Here is a 21,306-nt window from a genome sequence, read left to right on the forward strand (position 1 = left end):
CCCGTTGTGCAGGTGGGCGGGGGAAGCGCAGACCCTTGGCTTCACTCCTACACCCACAAGCCAGAGTAGCTGAGCTGTGCAATAGGGAGTGACAGAGTGACGGCCGCCATCTTGGCCGATGCAGAGACTGAACCAGAGACCTCCACAATTAAAAGCAATGAGTCTCTACAGCTTGAGCTAACAGACTTTCATCCTCTGTGGGTCGGGCACAAAGCGGGACATGTAACATACACTGACCAGTGGGTTCCCTTAGCATTTATTGTTAGTAATGGCCTGTAGCAAGTAGACAGCAGGGGAGGAATTGTGCCTCAGAGAGGCCATCGGTGCCTCCTAGGTCAGTGCAGCTTAGGCACCAGCCCATGCTTAGGGCTGATTGGGCCTTAGGCCACAATCTAGCCCTAAATTAAAGGCCTATTTTTCTTCACCAACAGGGCTGTGTTCTGGCCTTTATTTCAAGGGGCCTCTGTATCTTCTGATGAGAGGCTCCAGGCATGGCACTAAAAGATCCCTTTAAAGGAACATTCGGCACTCAGAGGTTTATATGCTGAGGGCTTTGCGGACATTCCATGGCCTTGACACTCCTGAGACTGCAAATAATTCACTAAAACACTTTCAGGGCCCTCTCCCTTCAGCTAAAGCTATCCCACACCTCCCACAGAGAAAGCCGGCATTAACATTTCACACCTTGGAAGGGGAGGCAGCTAAGTCAGCATTCATGTGTTTACAAAGCCCCTGGGAGCTTTGAATCAAAGGAGCTCGGAGTCTGACTTGGAATCCTATGAGCAGAGCAAAGGTGTTTTTGTTTTGTTTTGTGACTCCTGCCAGCTCTTGCTTTTACCTGTTAAACACGTTCCAAGTGCATGGGAAAATATCTGGGAACGATATCATGACATTAACTGACCTGGTGTGATATTCTGCAAGTAAATTGCCATCCGCTGTCCTTGCAGGCTACAAGGGATGTTGAAATAAACTCACTCTCTCAGTGGTTTCAATATGCAAAAGTCTAGCAAGCAGAGAAGGCCCATTCAGGCTCATGGTCAGTTTTGGAATCAACCCCTATGCAGGAAGGGTTGGTAGCGATCTGTCAGGCATCCAGCACTGAGATATGCATATTTTACTCACTAGTTGCCTGACAAATTTCCCCAGATTTCTGCTCCAAACAGCCATGCTCCATCCTTCCCTCCTCGCTAATCCAAATTCTCTTCCAATCCCAGTTGTCTTTCAGCACTCTCCCCTCTCCACCCCCTTCTCACCGGGATCCAGTCCAACAGCCCTAACATTCTCTTCACAATGGGTTTGCTTCTATCCGCAATCTCCCCATTGGCCCCAGCTACTGCCACTCTTGGTGCCTTCCCCCACAATTTTCCAGGACGGCCAAAAACACCTTCTCGCTTTGTTTTGGAGGCCTCCATTCCACAGCACCCTTCCCCGTTCAATATATATTCAATTACCTAGTTATATGCACCTATTGAATCGGTAGCGCACCAGACACCATAACAACTATGCACCAAATACAACAGTACAAAAATCAAGTGATTTGTTGTCAATGACCCCTACAGGGACAATGCCTTTGCTGCCCTGGGGCTTCATTGCTCACTCCACAGTTACTTGGCAATGTGTTCTCGATAGTATCAGTTATTCTGGGTACCTTCTGCAAAAACATGTGGGGCTTGCACTGGGCTGGGAGGCCGATCAGATTAGATTCATCCTGATCCCTTTTCATCAGGGTTCTCTACAGCCTACATTTCAGCACAGAGAAAGCTTGGAGTCTGGCTCTCTAAAGTTTCACCCTCTGCACTGAATATTTCTGAGCTGAGCATGCTCGTTGTGGGTTCCAGAGGGAGAAGAGGTATGGGAGGGAGTAATGTCAGGGCTTTCAATTTGACCCAGTGCCAATGGAGGGCACAGCCACAAGTGCTCCCAGGGACTAATCCACTTCATTAGCCAGGCTGTGTAGGGCTTTGAATGGCCTGAACTTCCAGCTGTGGGTAGAGGGAGTCACAGTAGCCCTGTCTCAAAGTGAGAAATGTTTGGATCAGGGCAGTTAAGCCCTTGTCTGAGAGAAACATGGCCCCTAGACAACGTGTAGCAGGAAGATAACGTTTCTTACCATTGGCACGTGGTTAATGAAGAACTGAATCTTGCAAAGCCCCAAGGCTGCAGCTGAAGGGCAGATGTTTCCTGTGGATGTCATGTCAGGAGGTTAGGTAGCTCCTCACAGCGTTTTCCCCTTTTACTCACCATCACTTCTGTCATCTCTGGGTGAGATCCAGCCAGACACTTCTCTCTTGCAGGCCCTGAGGCATCTGTGCCCTGTCTTGCATCTATGGGAAAAGGGAGATTGAAGCCGATTTAATGCTACTCATTTTGTGACCTTCAAGCACAAAGCAAAGGCTTGCGTTTTAGCACCCTGACCTGGAAAACACAGAAAAGGTGAAGATGTAAATCTCACCAAATGAGGGTCAATCCATCCTCATCATCATATCCACTCATTATACTCCACACCCAAACATAGCCACTTTATGAACTTCATACCCTCATATCTCAATGTCTGTACTGACCCATCGACCTTTTACCTCCAATCAGGGATATTGCAGATTATGTATTCCTTATGCCATCCGATCTTAAACCAAACTTTGCACCCTTGATAATCTGTATGTTATTCCTCTATAACCAGAAACTTCTAAGCCTAAACTCTGTACTGTTCACTTTTTCTTAACATCATCTTAATAAAATTTTTATGGCTTGCAAATATCATGTGATGGAGCTTTACTCCAACGACAACTGGGAAGGGGTGGGGGCACTTTACTACCTGGTCTCTGCAGTCCTACCCTTATTTCCAAGGCTTTAACCTCTAGAAAAATAAAATGATGATCACACAACGTTTGGAGGAGGGTGACATCAGCCCCATCTTATTTTGACTGCCCCTGCCAATTCTTTGAGTGTGTGTAATAAATTCCATTGGACGTCTCCCTAGACACAGACATAAGCATGCTTAGTTCAGGCATGTCTCTTAGCAGGCTATTAGGAACAGAATACTGGGAGATATATGCTGAACATATCATGTCAAAAGAGCATTCGATCCCTAGCTATAAAAGGCGGAGGGCAGAGGTGATGCTAAAAGCAGGGTTTTCCCCTGTAGGCATGGAGCAGATTTGTCTGACTCATGGCACACCTGGCCATAGTTAATCCATCAGACACAGGCTGAAATATGAGGGACAATGTGATAGTTCAGATTTGCAGCCCAATACCAGCCTGTTGAGAAAAGCTGCTGGTGGGTGTAACTGGAAATGGGTGGTTTTTTCCCAGCAAAGCGAGACTGTCAGGGGCTGGCTCGTGGTTGGAGATGACAAAGTGAAAAAGCACTGGTCTGAGGCCTCCAGAAACAGTGCAGCTGCATGCCGACTGTATGTATAATCTGGAAAGGGGTCATAGGAAATCCAAATATGGTCATGGCTACAAGAATAAACTCTGTTGCATGATCCTCCATGGATAGCTGAGCATAAGCTAGGCACTAATAAGCCATCTACAGCCTGTTTTAAAATTTGGGGCTGAGATTTCAAAAGCTAATTAATTAGAAATGGGCATCTACAGGCTACTTTGAACATCTCAGCCTAAAGACAGAGTGGAATTAAGGGGTTCAGAAATAGACAATGAAAAGGATCAGAGGCAGGGAGGGATTTGCATGAGGAGGGATGCTGGGATGCTTGGGACTCTTTATTGCTCAGCCAAAGCTAAGGGAGCACAGTAGGGACAGACAAAATAAAGAATGGTATTGACAAGGTGGATAGGGAGCTCCTATTTCCTCCCTCTCACACTATAGGAACAAGGGGACTGTCATAGGGCATAGCAGGGCCCCCTTTGCTCCTGCCTCTGCTCTGCTCCAAAAACCACTCAGACCTTCAGGCTCAGCAACCACCGGTGCAGTTTATTTGCAGTGCACAATCCCACCACCTTCTCACCACATATGGCTGGGGGAGTTTCAGCCTTAAGGGCTTCTCAGTCCTGCAGCCAGGAAGAAAGAGCTACCACTCTCCTTCCACTCTCTGCCTTCCCCCTTTCTGTCTGCCCCTCCTTGGGGTCCTTCCCCTGAGGCTCTGATGTGGCCCCAGGCTAATTAGGCAGGCAGCTGTTTCCCCTTTTCCAATCAGGCACAGGTTTCTCTAGGCAGCTCCAGTCTAACCCTCTTGATTGGAGCTGGCATGACAGAGGGCTGGCTCAGGAGTCCCTGCCCAGCATCCTGTCACAGGGACATAATTGAAACTGAAAGACAACAACTTAAACTGATGAAAGGGGATATTTTTTCTTTACGTAACGCCATTAGTGAATGGAAGTCATGGTCACAGACATTACCAAGGCCAAGAGCCACTAGGCTTCAAAAAGGATTAGACCTTGATATGGATAATAGCCACAGTTGCATTAGATAGGATAATAAAAGATTGTGGATATAAATCTACTTGCTTCAGAGCATGAGCTTCTGGTTGTGCTGGGAAGCATCTTCCCCTCTGGGCAGGTTATTGTCCACTTTGTGGTTTCTTAGATCTTCATCTAAAGCACCTACTGCTGGCTACTGTCAGGGACAGGAGACTGGATTGGCTGGTCCACTAGTCTGATCCAGTCTGGCAAGTCCCATGAAGAGAGGGAAAGACACTAACAGAGCATGTACACGGTGAGGAATGGGGACTCTAAATTAAATCAAAACCTGAGGATGAATTTGGGCCTTGTTTGTATTGGGACTCTTGTCCTGAAGTTACTTGCATTTGTGTCGTTAATAGCGTTGCTGTCACAACCGACACAACCATTGCCAGTTTCCACACCTCTGATATGTCACCTAGAATTAGATCATCAGGGCCTGTTATGGAGGCCTGGTTTGTCCTGCTTCCTTGGTCTCTGGCTGTAGCAGAAACAAGTCTGCAGAAATCCATCTCTGACAATTACCATCCTCTATTTCTGCAAGAGTCAGGAACTCTGATCTCTCTATCATCATCCACAGTTGGGTATTGCCATGGCTGCACAGCAACACACTGCTTATGCGGTCTCCATGCTGGGTCACTGAGCTGTCTCCACCAGTACCTTTTACTTCTTCAACCTCTAACTAGACCATTTATGGGACATGATGCTCAGCTCCTGCCTTTGCAGCCAGTTCATGGAGGAGGACCACATGCACACACTCTGCTTGTCTTCTCCATTATGATTTCCAGCCTGGCTCTCCTGAATGCACACCAGAGGTTTATGTTTGTTAATCCCCTGTCCTTGTTCTTAGGAGATAAAAATGGAGTTTGTACTTGGATTGAACAAGAGACAAAATCCACTGCCTGTGTGGCAACATGGTCATGACAAGGATAACTGGTGATTATCCAGACAGGATGGAGCCATGCGCTGCCACTCCATTACTTTCTGTTTGGTAAGTGGGAGTTGCCCCACCCTCTCTGTTGTGATGCAGTTGAATAAAGGAGCAAGTTCCCAGCCTGCAGTCTGGTGCGTAAAATGTTATTTTGGTAGAATGGAGTGGTCTCCTCACAAAAGCACGTATGTGCAATAGCAAAGGAAAAGAATTAGAGCCGAAAGTGCCTGCTACTGAATGTTACCTAGTTTGCTCTATAGAGAGCAAATGAATCAGTCTAATATCAAACATCTGCTAAGAAAAGTGAGAAGGAATGCTCAACAAAATCCCTTTCTCTGTGTGCAGTTGACCTTTTACAGCTTAACCTCCCCACCTACTGCTGTTAAAAGGCTGTCAAATAATTCCAGCTCTTGTTTGAGAATAACTTCAAAAATCCAACTCTCCCACGGAAACATCCACCAATATTATTATACTGCAAACTGCATGATCTCCACACTGGCATCTTTTCAGTTACCAAACGCTCAAATACAGGACACACACTGCCCGAGGAACTGATCCAAACCCCAGTGAAGTCAGCAATTGGCTTCAATGTAAGGTGGATCAGGCAGAAAGGGCCACTGTGGAGGTAACAACCATCCTTGTAAAAACAGGGCATTTCAAATATCTATTTGGGATGAAGGGAAGATTTCTCAGGAGATATAATTTCACTTTAGTAGCACTATTTGCACTGTTATGGTGAAAAACATGTCATCCACTTCCATTAAATTCTCTAGATGGGCACAGCATCATGTAGCTCAAGTGTAAACATTTGCTCCAGGTTGCAAACTAATATATGAATTGTTGAGCTAGAAGCAAAAACCAAGAGTTTTAACTGGGTTAGAATGATGACTGCAAGATAATAAACAAACAAGTTTTTTTCCCTAAACTCTTGCGCATGAAACTTTAAACTTCATGTGCTTTCTTAAAATTTGAATATGGCCATGTCTACACTACAAAATTAAGTTGACCTAACTTATGTCGGCATACAGCCACCACAGTAATTCCATGGTTTGTGTGTGTCTACACTTTGCTCCTTATGTTGGTGGTGCCCTTCTTCACCAGGACAGCTTGTATTGATTGTATTGTCAGGTGGGGCATTGCAGGACAGCTCTTGAAAGCCAGTAACAGTTGACGTAAGCAATGCAGTGTCTATGTTGACACTGCATTGACCTAACTACATCGACCTTGACTCCACGCTGCTCGTGGAGTTGGAGTTATTCAGTTGGCATAGTGGGGCATTATGTGGGCAGGAGCGAAATATATGTGTAGACACTTCCATAGTTAGGTCAACCTATGCTGTTTTGCATCGACCTAACTTTTTAGTGTAGATCAGACCTAAGATCATGTTTTGACTAAGATCTATTTTTGTATTTTGATTTGTTGCTGCTGAGACCTGATCTACACTACAGATTAGGTCAACATAAGGCAGCTTTTGTTGACCTAACTCTGTAACCATCTGCACTAAAATGTAGCTCCCACTGATGTAACTTACTCACTATACCGACTTAATAACTCCACCTCTGTGAGAGGCGTAGTGCTTTAGTCAATGTAGTTAGGTCAATGCAGTGTCAGTGCAGACACTGTGTTGCTTACATTGATTGTTTCTGCCTTTCAGAAACCATCTCACAATGCCCCATATTGGCAGTTAAATCAGTGCAAGCGCTCCTGGTGAGGATGCGCACCACAGACACAAGGAGCGTAATGTGGATGTATAAAACTGATTCAATTATTTCGGTGGCTGTACATCAACGTAACTTAGGTCAACTTAATTTTGTAGCGTAGACTTGCCCTGAGTTATCAAAGACTAGTTAGAATATAGGAAACATGCTGTCCTGAGGTCCTGAGCCAAAGCCTACTGAAGTCAATGGACAGCTGCAATGGCAAATGGATCAGGCCGGTAATGAGGGAGAAAGGGAGCACAGAGCCAGCATGTGTGCCCAGAGTTGGGCTTCGTACCTATGCATTCATCAGTGACCAGGCTGGTAGGCAGCTAAGGAAGTAACAAAAGAAAAGCAAAGACAAGCCATGTTTTCTGTTTATAAAGTATACTTTTCACAGTCTTAAGGTGTTGCGTACAGAAGTTTAATATTGCTAAGGGATCCACAATCACCATCAAAGTCACCTCGATAGTTACCCAGACAGATGATTTATTTAGGTGCCTGTAGCGGGGTGGTCACCCCACGCCTGCCCTGAGGGGGTTAAAGCAGCCCTAGAGAGGGCTGTGGCGGAGAAAAGCCAGGCTGATTGGGGGAAGCAGCCACACACCCCGATCAGGCCCCCCACAGCTGGCCCTATAAGAGGGCTGAGGGCCAGAAGCCAAGAGACACACTCTCTCTAGCTTCCTAGAGAGAGAAGGACCTGGCTGACTGGGAAGCTGAGGGTACCTAGGGTGGAGCAGTGCTGGGGAAGGGCAGAGGAGCTGGGGAGCTCCATCCTAGCAAAGCCCCAGGCTGCAGGCCGAGGTAAGGGCCCACAAGGGTACTAGGGCTGCAGAGGGGCCGCCCAGGAATAGGCAGAGGCAGCTGGTCCAACCCCCCTGGCCGGTGATGAGTGGTTTACAGACTCCAGTCTGCCCCAGTGAGCGGGGGCTAAATGGAGACTGGCAGTAGCCACTAAGGCAAGGTGGGTATAAGGGGTTGGGGGCTGCCCTGGGGGGGCAGACCCAGAGATGGAGGGGTTACTACTGGGGGCAGAACCCTAGTATACAAGGGCACTGGGGGTCCAGGAGGGACACAGAGGCCTACAGCAGGTGAGGCATCAGCCGGCAGAGGGTGCTTCAGAAGCTGAAAAAGAACTAATTCCCTGGACAACCAGCAGGAGGTGCCGCGTCGGTGAGTCTCACCCCGCCACAGTGCCTAAATATGGATTTATGCTTTAAGCAGTGTTGTATATAGTCATAAGGTTAAGGCAATAAACTCAGACTCAGGAGATCTGGGTTCTGTTTCCAGCTCCACCACAAATGATGTCTGCGATCCTGGACAAGTCTCAATGAATCACTCTGTGCCTCCGTTCCTCATCTGTAAGTGAGCGATTTCCTTTGCTTATCTTGTGTCTTTATGGGATAAATTCATTGGCACAGGCCCTGGCTGTCTCTCACTATGTCATATATATCTCCAGATCAGTGGCACCACTATGGGCACCCGCATGGCCCCACAATATGCCAATATTTTTATGGCCGACCTGGAACAACACTTCCTCAGCTCCCGTCCACTCATGCCCCTTCTCTACCTACGCTACATTGATGACATCTTCATCATCTGGACCCATGGGAAGGAGACTCTGGAAAAATTCCACCATGATTTCAGCAGCTTCCACCCCTCCATCAACCTCAGCCTGGACCTATCTACATGGGAGGTCCACTTCCTAGACACCACGGTGCAAATAAGTGGTGGTCACATTAACACCACCCTATACCGAAAACCTACCGACCGCTATGCCTACCTTCATGCCTCCAGCTTCCATCCCGGGCACACCACAAGATCCATTGTCTACAGCCAAGCACTGAGGTACAACCGTATTTGCTCTAACCCCGCAGACAGAGACCAACACCTAGAAAATCTCCACCAAGCATTCTCAAGACTACAGTACCCACACGAGGAAATAAGGAAACAGATCAACAGAGCCAGATGTGTACCCAGAAGCCTCCTACTGCAAGACAAACCCAAGAAAGAAACCAACAGGACTCCACTGGCCATCACATACAGTCCCCAGCTCAAACCCCTCCAACGCATCATCAGGGATCTACAACCCATCCTGGACAATGATCCCACACTTTCACAGGCCTTGGGTGGCAGGCCAGTCCTCGCCCACAGACAACCTGCCAACCTGAAGCATATTCTCACCAGCAACTGCACACCGCACCATAGTAACTCTAGCTCAGGAACCAACCCATGCAACAAACCTCGATGCCAACTCTGCCCACATATCTACACCAGCAACACCATCACAGGACCTAACCAGATCAGCCACACCATCACCGGTTCATTCACCTGCACGTCCACCAATGTAATATATGCCATCATATGCCAGCAATGTCCCTCTGCTATGTATATCGGCCAAACTGGACAGTCTCTAAGGAAAAGGATAAATGGACACAAATCAGACATTAGGAATGGCAATATACAAAAACCTGTAGGAGAACACTTCAACCTCCCTGGCCACACAATAGCAGATTTTAAGGTGGCCATCCTACAGCAAAAAAACTTTAGGACCAGACTTCAAAGAGAAACTGCTGAGCTCCAGTTCATCTGCAAATTTAACACCATCAGCTCAGGACTAAACAAAGACTGTGAATGACTTGCCAATTACAGAACCAGTTTCTCCTCCCTTGGTTTTCACACCTCAGCTGCTGGAACAGGGCCTCATCCTCCCTGATTGATCTAACCTCGTTATCTCTAGCTTGCTTCTTGCTTGCTTATATATACACCTGCCCCTGGAAATTTCCACTGCTTGCATCCGAAGAAGTGGGTATTCACCCATGAAAGCTCATGCTGCAAAACGTCTGTTAGTCTATGAGGTGCCACAGGATTCTTTGCTGCTTCTATGTGTATGTACAGGTCCTCTGTGGGCGCCTTTAGGTGCTACTCTAATACAAATACTTAATGCCAATAAAACCTTTGGTCTAATGTGCTTTCATTTTATTAATTTCTGTCTGAGGGTAATTACGTTTTATGAAGTAATTACTTACTATTCGGCTGAGGGAAGCTTGTCTATTCATAACTACTAGAAGTAATAAAACAAATCATGAATTAAAGCTCAAACAGCTCCACCAAGGTCTGAATTAATTACCAGGAAATCCTGGTCTTTTTCTCCTGACCAAGACTGAATGATTCATGGTTATGTCTTGCTAAACTCTGACTAAAGTTTTGGAGGGGTATCAGATCATTTCTTTGTGCACATGGAGAGCCAAAATAAGCAAGAGGGTGTCAGATAAATAATAGTAATAACGAAGAATTATTCTTTGTATTACCGGAGATTCTAGGAGCCCCTGTCACAGACCCAATTGTGGTAGGCGTTGTACAAACAGAACAAAGAGAGACTGACTATGGCCCAAACATCTAACAAACTGAGTATACAACTGGAGACCAATTGATGCAGATGAGGGAATACAAGGAAACAATGAGATCATATTGGTCAGCATGACGGCCAGCCGTGCTCTTTGCACACCAGGAACTTACAACAAAAGTTGAGAGAGAAAACTTTGAGTCAGGTGTGGAATCTGGTGACTGAGAAATAGGATTGAGTTAGCCACACTCATTCTCTTCTTGTTTTTCTGCAGAACAGCTCGTCTAAGAGATATTAGAGAGACAAGGTGGGTGAGGTAATACCTCAAGAAGAGCTCTGTGTAGCTCAAAAGTGTGTCTCTGTCACCAGCAGAAGTTGGTCCAGTAAAAGATATGACCTCACCCACCTTGTCTCGCTAATATCCTGGGACCAACACAGCTACAATAACACTGTGCATCTAACAGATTCACAGGATTTCTCACAATTGCACAAAAACATATTGGGCCAGATCCTCAGTTAGTGTAAACCAGCTGGGCCCGATCCTCAGTGGGTATTAACTGCAATCAATGGATCTACATCAATTTATGCTAGCTGAGGTTCTGGCCCATTCTATTTTGCCCAGATGCTTCCAATCAGCTTGTGAGAAGCCTTTTGCAATAAGCTGTTATACTGCAATGCTGTAGATCCAAGACAAAGTAGAAAATATGTTCCAGTGGATCACTCCTTGTTCAAATTTACATTCTAAGAGAACAAAGCTAAACTCAAAGCTAAGCAGTAGCAGATATGATAAAGAAAACAACCCTGGGCTGAGGCACTGAGGAATTAGCATGTACCTACTAGAAAACTGTTCTTAAAATAAAATCCAACTCCAACACATTGTTGACTTGCCCACTGAACGGAGCACCCCATAATGCACACAACAACTCAATACTATCTGAGGTAATTTCTTGGCTCTTAACAAGGGAGGTGCTTTGGGAAACTTTAGAACTCTGTTCACTCAGGAAATTCTCTTCTCAAATAATGCCCCCCCAGTCCCACTCCCCCCAAAAAGGGGTAAATACTGGTTTGGATCCCAAGTGGCTTTTCATTTTGACCATGTTCATCATGCCCCTTTTTATTCACTATTTGTGAATGTTCATTTGAAGAGCTGGGAAATGGCTTTCATCTGAAGGCCCCTATTCCATGCGTGAACAAGCATGTTCAGCATGTGCTAGTCTTTGTTCTCTTGTTTAAGATGTTTCAATCATCAGATTGAGGAGAAGAAACAAAACCATGCCAGGAAGGTATCAAATCACACATCACCAAAACATAGGACTTGGCTTGTAGAGGAGTTTAGCACCTCTCCCTGACTTTTGCTGGAGTTTTGGGTGCTCAGCATTTCTGAAAAAATAATCAAGCCCGTAATAAATAGTCAAAGTCAGCAGGTCATGAGCAACCTGAACATTTATTTGCATGAAGAGCCTGTCTAATAATTATCACTAGTGAATATATCCATAGAAAATATAGCCTGTTTATGAAAGAGTCATAATTGCCAACTCTAAGCTTTCAAAAATCATGTGCCAGGCCACACACACACAAAAAAGTCATGATGTGTTGTTTTTTTTAAAAAAATACCCTTTTTGCGCTTTTGGATTTTTTTTTTTTAATCATTATGGTTCATATTTTCAAGATTTTCTCCAGGACTAGAAACTTTTTTGTATCTGAAAACTGAGATTTTCATGTAATCACGTGACTCCAGGAGCTGAGGGTTTAAGACAAAACATGAAATATTGCAAGACTTGCAATAACATAGTGAGTTAGCAACACTGAGATTCACAAGCAGAAACATGGGCTAAATTCACTCTCCTCAGGAAAGCCAGGAAATTACCTGTCTGTATGCTCAAAATCCCAAATTACATGTCATGGTTTTAATACAGTCTTCATTGCCTGCACTAATCACTAGGATTACTACATCCAAAAGATACCAGATGTTCTAATATTGAAATAATAATAATAATAGTGACTTCATGGTCCAAAGAGAGGTCTTTCAAGGGAAAGAATAAAAAGTTATTATTTGGCTAGCACCAAAAGGCAACTGGGAGATGAGTAAGATAAATGCCTTATAAAAAGCCAAAATAATAATGATAACAGTAATACTTCAGTTACATGGCATTTTTTCATTTTCAAATACTTGTACAGACATGAATATACAATTATACTTTCCAAGGATCCTTTTTTCAGCTGCTGTTGCTCAATATACCGTACCCCAGTGGAAACCCGAATAAACTCTCATTGGGCAATTGACTGGCACTATAGACCTTGCTGAATGATAAGACGTCTATTTTGGATGTAGCAGTCCTTGCGGTTCATCTAGGCAGTGAAGGTGGGATTGAAGATATATAAGTGTATATAGGTTGCAGTGGTAGACATGTTAGTCTGTATCAGCAAAAAACAAAGGCGTCCTTGTGGCGCTTTAGAGAGTAGCAAATTTATTTGGGCATAAGCTTTTGTGGCTAGAACCCACTTCAGATGTATGAAGTAAAAGATACAGGAGCAGGTATAAATACATGAAAGGATGTGGGTTGCTTTACCAAGTGTTAGGTCAAGTTGGGCCACTCTCTTACCACTTCAAAAGTTATTTCTCCTCCCTTGGTATCCTGCTGTTAATTGATTTATCTCGTTAGACTCACCTAACACTTGGTAAAGCAACCCACATCCTTTCATGAAGTGGGTTCTAGCCCACAAAAGCTTATGCCCAAATAAACTCGATAGTGTATATAGGGACTTGGGGAACACAATCTAATGTTGCTACTCATTTCTGGCTTGGCAAACAGAGTTTCAAAGTTTCCAAAAGCACCTCCAGTGTTAGTTTATGCTAAGATTATATAGGGGAGAACACACACATGCATGCACACGGTGACATATCAGTGATCCTGATTCTGCAACTCTTACAGAGGGCTAGATTGTTCATTTACAATCTGCCCCAAGTAAGGATTTTAGTTTGAATTGTTTTTTGCAATCGAGCGTGTCTGGTACAAAAAATCATGTGACTTTTCAACTTTGTTCTTTTCAATAAACGTTTAGAACAAAAGTGTTTTTGAAATGTTCACAATTCCTCCACAGTTTTCAACCAGCTCCAGCAGTAAGGAAATACCATAACATGACTATACGCATTGCATATGTGTGGCCATGTATGATATGACAGGTCATGGACAGCTATAGATATTGACACATTTTTCAGTAACATTGCCATGGCTTCCTTTGACCTGCCCCCTTCATCTGTTCTCAGTAGGATCAGAAGAACCAAACTGCTGTTTTGAACAAGCTATATCCTATATACATAACTCATTTGAACAAACAAAAGAAACGGGAAAGCTCTGTTGAGAGGAGAAGATGCCAGGGAGTGGGGGTGGTTGCAAAGTTTATGAAGTGCAGACCGTGCGTCAGTGGGGCAATGATTTTATATTAGAGGTCGGTGATGCTCTGCAGGCCACAGCACACAAAGCAGGAAATGGTGCATGTTTTATCAATTGCTCTTCAAGATCGAGTTACTTCCAGGCACAGACACTCCACATGCTGCACAAAACCATCACATTGCCTTGCAGAGAGTGCAGGCGAGCGATGCAGCCTTGAAGAGCTGATCTGCCAGGGGCATCTCTTCCATCCATCCAATATCTTGTCTTGTGCTCTTGTCTTTCTAGCCCACTAGCCTGATGGCTCTCTGGGATTTTGGAATTCCCAGGGGACCCTGCTAATTTGCTCTTTGTCCTGCTGAAAAGTGAAGCTTTTCAGCACAGTAGCGACTGCTACTAGTTGGCTAATACGCTGCCATTGGCATAAATTACTAAACTCAACCCATAGAGCACAGATACAGCTGCAGGGGAAGAAAGGGTCTCTGTAGCAGATATATACATAGATTGGCACTGCTAATAACCTGTTTAAAAGTTGGACATGAGACAGCAACCGCTGCTTGTGTGGTATTTCCATTGCCTAGTTGTATAGCAAATACAATGAGCTGAATCCTCAGTCGTGCTCAGTAAACATCGAGGGCTGGCTGAGGACAGAGGAGGCAAAGAGAGGCTGCTTGTATGGCACCCACATCCCGGGGCTGGATTCCTACCTATCCTGTGCCCAGTGTCATTGAGAGCAGCCTCAAGACTGTTCTAAACTATGTTTCCTTTAAACGGCCACTACAAGACTGGGGATTGCTGGTGGGTAGCATGTTCTGACCATGCTCCAAAATCCCCTCTGGATTGATGGGCCAGGGAAGTGGTATCAGGGAACCAGCAACACTGGTTCTGCACTAACTGGTGAGCTTCTCACTCCAGAACAGTGCAAAGGGGCTGAATGTAGGACCAGACTCTGGCCCAGTAACTCCACCTGCGGATGGACTTAGGGCCAGATCCTCAGCTGGTGTATTAGCATTGAAGCCAACAGAGCTACATGGATTTACACCAGCATAGGATCTGGCCCTTACTCCTAATGGAAGCCTGATACACTACATTCTCTGCAACTCCTTTCATTCTAGCCCTACTTGGTCTCTGCCTGGCCCTTACTACTATCCTTTCCTTGGATCATGGTTCTACCGCTGTTGCAGGACCAAAGATCCAAGGAGTTAGTTACTAAACCAAGGACATCACTACAAGTGCTGTTTAGGGGAGATTGTTTCCCTGTAGGGTGACCAGTCAGGAAGTGTGAAAAATCAGGATGGGGGTGGGGGGTAATAGGAACCTATATAAGAAAAAGACCCCAAAATCGGGACTGTCCCTATAAAATCAGGACATCTGGTCACCCTATTTCCCTGTCTCTTCTCCAAGCATGTGCTTTTCTGCCAGAAAGTGGGACTTTTATTGTGAAGCGAGCCCCATAACATATCCTGCAAACAGAGCAGGGTTTGGGCTGTGCCTTGTCTCTCCCCTAGCATTCCTTGCCATGTCTGCTAAATATCAGATACTGGGGTTTAAGCACATGTGGGCTCCCACCCAACTCATCCTCCCCCCAGCTTGCTTCTGCAGCGAAATCAACTCAAAGGGTCAAATACACTCCTGCTTGTGTTTCCCCCGCCTGACATTAATTTGGACTTCAGTGCATTTGGCCTATGGTCCTGAGTCGGTGACCTCACAAATCGTTCCCATAGCAATGGACTACAATATCACCAAGAGAAGGTTATGGGCTCAGGGCCTGATCCAAAGCCTATTGAAGTCAATGGAAAGACTCCCACTAATGTCAAAGACATTGGATCCTGAGCTGTGAACATGTGAAACTTGCACCCCGCCCCGCACGGATGCAAAGGTATTATTTGCACCCTGCCCCGCACGGATCCTCAGGGCAGCTTGGTGCACCTTTGGAGGCTGTTCTGCCAGTAGCTGCAGATACTATGATATCTAATGATCATAGACGGTCATAGGGAAGCCCCATTTCCTGGTCACATACTTTGTGATGTATGAATCTGGACATGTACTAGTGTAGCCTAAGTGGCTAGAACATGCATGGTGGGTCGGAAGAGCTGGCTTCTATACCCAGCTTGGCCTGCCCCTTGCCATGTCTCAGTTTCCCCATCTGTAAAATGGGGATATGATACTGACCTCCTTTGAAAACCCCTATGAGATGTACTGAAGAAAAGTGCTCTGTAAGAGCCAGGTATTATTACCAACATCAAAACAGTTCTGCTATCAAATACCTGCAGTGAACTTTCCACACATGAGCTATGCACCAAGAATTACTTGGCAAATCATTCTGAATTACAAATGTATTTCAGACAATTTGCAAACAGAAAAAAAGAAGAGGAAATCTGACCTATAAATAATCTGTCATGAACTATTCACCCGTTGCTATTCCTGACACACCTTTAAGAAACTAATAACTAGTACCATTGTTCAGGAAGAATGAGATTATACTACACTTCTGTGGCATGATGTGATCCTTCCTAATTGATTTTGGATGCTGATGTATAATGTACAGCAGATATCTGGGAACTGCAATCATTTTAACATGTAATCATCCTGGTCTGTTACCCAAATGAGCTACTCCTTTGACAGTACTTTGATAACTCCCCACATAAAAGATGAGTGTGTATGCGTAAGCCAAGATTTTCAAGAGTGACTGGCGAGTTTGGGCAACTCAACTCTTGAGTGCCCATCTAGGAAGACTTTAAAAGGGACCCTTTAGAGTGTCTTGAAGCGGAGCACCCAAAATCATGAGTTGCTTTAAAACTGGCTTTGGTATCACTGTCAGCAGAGATCAGTGAAACTTTCTGATCAGCGCAGATGGCCTTAGAACCATCTGTTATTTTATTTCATACAACTCCCGAAGCGCTTTTGGTCCAGGACTGCCTCTTTGCTCTGTGTTTGCAGACTGCCTACTATAATGGGGTGCTGGGCCATAACTGGAGCTCTATAATGCTACTGCAATAAAAATACTAGTAATATATTTGCATAGCATTCAGCTGGTTAAACTAACCTAGGAAATTCAAATTAGAGGACTATTTTAAAGCACTGACATCTCATTTAACTTTGAATTTCCAGGCCTTTGCCACTTATGGTGTAGTTTTGGTAGGTTTTGATTTTAAATACTAAACCACTCTTCTTTTTCAAAGAGGCCAACAAATCTCTAGACTATGGATTACCCAACACACTTTGGGGACGTGCAGAGTGGCAGCTAAACTGCACCGAATGGTATTTAGGTGGTGTGGTTTGAAAGGGGCTTAAAGCATCCCTTTGTGCTGCCCTGAACTACCTTGTCCCAGCTTTATGCACACCGGTCCCCTTGCACCAGGCTGTAATGAGCACAAGTGTCTGAAAAGACTGCATAGCACAGGGGCATCCTGGCCACACCCCTTTTCCTCTGGCCGTGTCTCCTCGAGGTAAAAGCATCACTTGCCTTGTCTACACTTAGGGTGACCAGACAGCAAGTGTGAAAAATCAGGACGGGGTGAGGGGTAATAGGAGCCTATATAAGAAAAAGACCCAAAAATCGGGACTGTCGCTATAAAATCGGGACATCTGGTCATCCTATCTACATTAAGATTTTACATTGAGATAGCGATCTTGTAAAAAACGCACCTTCTTTCCTAGAAAAGATACATCCCCACAGGCAACAGCCATAGGACCTCAGGGTGTCCTTAGGCCTTATCTACATGGGAAAGTTGCATCAATAACTTAAGGTGTACATTTAAACAGATATTGTTAAACTGGTTCAAACATCCGTGTGGACATTCTTATTTCAGTGCAAATTGAATGGGAACAGATTTCGGTTAAACCACAACTCGTAGTCTGAAAGAAGGGCCCACACACGGGGTTATGCTATGTTGGCATGCAAGTTAAACTGGTGCAACTCAATCTTCTGGATGTGGGAAATATGTGGTAAGCCCAGCACCCAGCTAATAGTGATCCCCCTAAACGTCAATCAGTGAGCAACATCAGCCGAAGGGAACAGGTTCTGCTCCCTGCACCTAGCGTTGGCATTTAGTAATGGGAAAGTCTGCCTTCGTGAAGGTGCTTAGGACCCAGTCCTTTCCCTTGCTGTAGAGTCTGGATTTCATGCTCCCAGCCTGGATCACTCCATGAAAACTGTGCTGTGGTGGATAAGCTGTAGCAAGGCAGCAGGGATGAGAGTTTAAAGAGCTCTTCAGCTGCACACTAGCTGAACTTATACAAAGAAAGCTGTTGCCAGGTTAACTCTTAGAATACTCAGCTTCTGCCCAGAGGACAAATAATCAACTGAAGAATAAACCCACTGAAGTGCTGACACAACGTTAAGTAAAAAAGCATTCACAGCGCGGCTGTCATACAGGGCCAGTATGAAATTCCATTGTGATTGACACTCCACAAGCACATCATTTGTTACCACTCTCAGTCTCCCCCCTGCTTTTCACTTCAAGGGACAGAACCTGCAGCAGCACAGCACGCTAGGTTCTCCTTCAATCTGATTTCCATTCGCGCAACCTCCTCGGAGGATTGACTCACGCTGCTTGACATAAAGCACCATCTTGCTAGGCTTGTGTGAGGAAATACCATCAGAGAGTTGTCTAACTCAATATTTTTGGCAGTCCTTACTTTGTGCATTACAGTGTAGGTTTCTAGCCAAGGTCTCTGCCTCTTCGCAGTCATTTTATAACAGTCTGATATATCCCTCTCTTAGCCAATTTGAAATGGCTAGATAGAGTACAAAATGGTGCAAGGATTGTAGTAAATCTGACCTGCTTGGAATTACTTTAATGTCTGAACTGTAACCACCCCTCTCTTTTCCTTCACGCTGTTACTAATTCACTTCAAAGTGACGCCAATATTGGCTACAGCGAAATAGGATTTCAGCATCATACACAGTGGATGAGACACACAGAAGTCCTATTATGGGAGTTCCCCATTTTTATGGGAGTTCTGTGCTTCATCCACCTCTGATAGCCCTAACGCCTAGAGCTGTGAAAAAATGTTCACAATGAAACATGAGACCAGACAAAATTGGCCTGGGTTTGAGTTTGGTTACAAGTGGGGAAAGTCAGATGAAGTTCATGAAGAGATCTGGAAACTAGTTTCATGAAGCTTTTTAGTGAACCCGGATCTAGTTTCGACCAAGCCTGGCCAACCATTTTCTAGCAAACTTGGACTGATCTGTAGTTTTGAATGGAGAAATTGTGCAAAATTAATGGTTCTGATAGGAACCCAGGGGGTTTCCTTAGGTGGTTTCCACTGAGTTTATTTAGTTCCAAACTGAAGTTCAAGTCAAAATTCAGGATAGCGCATACCCATGTGGAGTTGCAAAACCACCTGAATCAGGGCCGGCTCCAGGCACCAGCTTATAAAGCAGGTGCTTGGGGCGGCAACTCCGAAGCGGGGTGGCACTTTCAGATATTCGGCGGCAATTAGGCGGAGGGTCCCTCACTCCTGCTCGGAGCGAAGGACCTCCCGCTGAATTGCCGCAGATCGCGATCACAGCTTTTTTTTTTTTTTTTGGCTGCTTGGGGCGGCAAAAACCCCTGAAACCGGCCCCGACCTGAATCAAGACCAAGCTCTTCAGACCTGGGACTATAAATACAGAAGCACAGCAGCACCTCCATAGTTAAGGTTGGGTTGAATTTTGCTTCACTCTGTTTGTGTACAACACCTAGCCAGTGAAGCCCCCTACTGGGAGCCCCAGTCTCGTTTGTACGTGTCACAGAACGAGCACTCAGCAGAAGAAGAAGCGGGTGCTGTGGGGCAGGGTTGAGGTGCACTGGCAGAGCAGGGTGAGTAGCCTCCCCACAGGACATCAGGCTCATGCCTTGTGAATTCACTCAAAAAGTTAAGAGAGAAGGGGGAGGGGAGTGAAGTCAGGCTCCTCTAGTCAGCATTGAGAGAAGGTTTCACAGCCAGAACTTTTTCCTCAGAGTGACCTAAAAGCTCTCCTCACTTTCCTCTAAAAAACCCCTTATTTTGATGGGCAAAGGCTTAGGAATAATGAGAGAACAGTGGCGTAAATGCCATTAAAATCACTTCCTCATACTGCTCCGTTGCCAGACTATACCTAATAAAGCTTATTTTGTTGGCGCCCTCAGTAAAAAGATCTTTCTCCTGCTGAAGGAGGGCCAAGTCACTCCATACAATTATTTTGTGAAGAGAGAAGCTATTTTATTTGAGAAGCTTGAGGGCCAGATTGTGACTGGCCCTTGTCCCAGTCCACATAACAGGACTGGAAAAGGAAGAATTGTCCAGTGGTTAGAGGGGCGAGCCTGGAATTTGGGAGACCTAGGTTTATTCCCTGCTCTGCCACAGACTTCCTGTGGGATTGTGGGTAAGTCATTCTGTGCCTCAGTTCCCCATCTATAAAATGGGCCAGTAGTACTTCCCTACCTCACACAGGCGTGGGGGAGATAAAATAGAATTGAGAAGCTCCGATACTATGGTAAGGGGGACTATGTAAGTACTTTAGAGTTGGGAGGGAGCAGAAGACATTGCAAAGAGCTATGTCCTCTGGTTGCACACTCACAGTCCCTATGCTCATGGGAGCACAGAGATCGCTATTTCCGTGCATAGTCTGGGGCGGATGTAACCCACACAGGAGGAAGCCACCAGTCCAAACGGTGGTGCTCCCCACCTACTGCTTTGCACTAGGCTGCTTGGGGGCTCTCTCAGTGGCTGCACTGCTCCATATTGCCTCTGGCTCACGGTCGATCCTTGCAGGGTAGTTGTTAGAAACAGTAAGAAAGGAGCATTTTCAACACAGTAACTTGCGCAAAAATGTTGGCCAGCATTAGTGATCTCTTTTGACTGCCCCTCGTAAGGAGGTTTCCTGCCATGTTCCCAACACATGCTTGTTGTGCAATGGGATTTGTATAAAATCTACTCTTTTTTCCCCCCATGTTTTCCTGTTTTGTATTAGGCCTTGTACACAGTGCTTATAAGCCTGCACTTGTGAAGGGAATTCATGCAGAGTGGCTCTAGAAGGCGGGTTACCAAAGCCTGCCTCTTACTGACATAGCTCCCTAGAAACAATAAGAGGAGTGAATTGCAGATCCAGTCTCACCTTGACAGCTCCCTTTTACTTAAATTTCTAACAAGCCAGAGCCTGCACCGCTGTGGTGTCTACCCTTTGACATCCTTTAAAGGTATCTGGTTGCATCATAAAAGGGTGCACTAGAGAAGTGTCTGTGATTGAGCTAATGGGTTTATGATGGAACTACCAGGTCTCTTAAAATTAAGTGGTTAATTTCTGTTGTGTTGTTCTTTCTATTATGAATTATTTAAACAGACAGGTTTTCCCCATGACTCCTTAATTTGCAAGCGCATCGACTGGGGCATACAACTACCCATTCTGCACACAAACGGTCGATTTTGCATGTGTATCATGGATGCACTCAATTGTGTGGTGGCATTTAAGATGGCTGCCTGAAAATTCGGCCAGCTGTAGCCGAGGTGCCTTCTGAAAGTATCCTTCAACTATCCAAATGATCAAGGCAACATTCT

Source organism: Mauremys reevesii, linkage group 11 (assembly GCF_016161935.1).
Source record: "Mauremys reevesii isolate NIE-2019 linkage group 11, ASM1616193v1, whole genome shotgun sequence".
NCBI lineage: Eukaryota > Metazoa > Chordata > Testudines > Geoemydidae > Mauremys > Mauremys reevesii.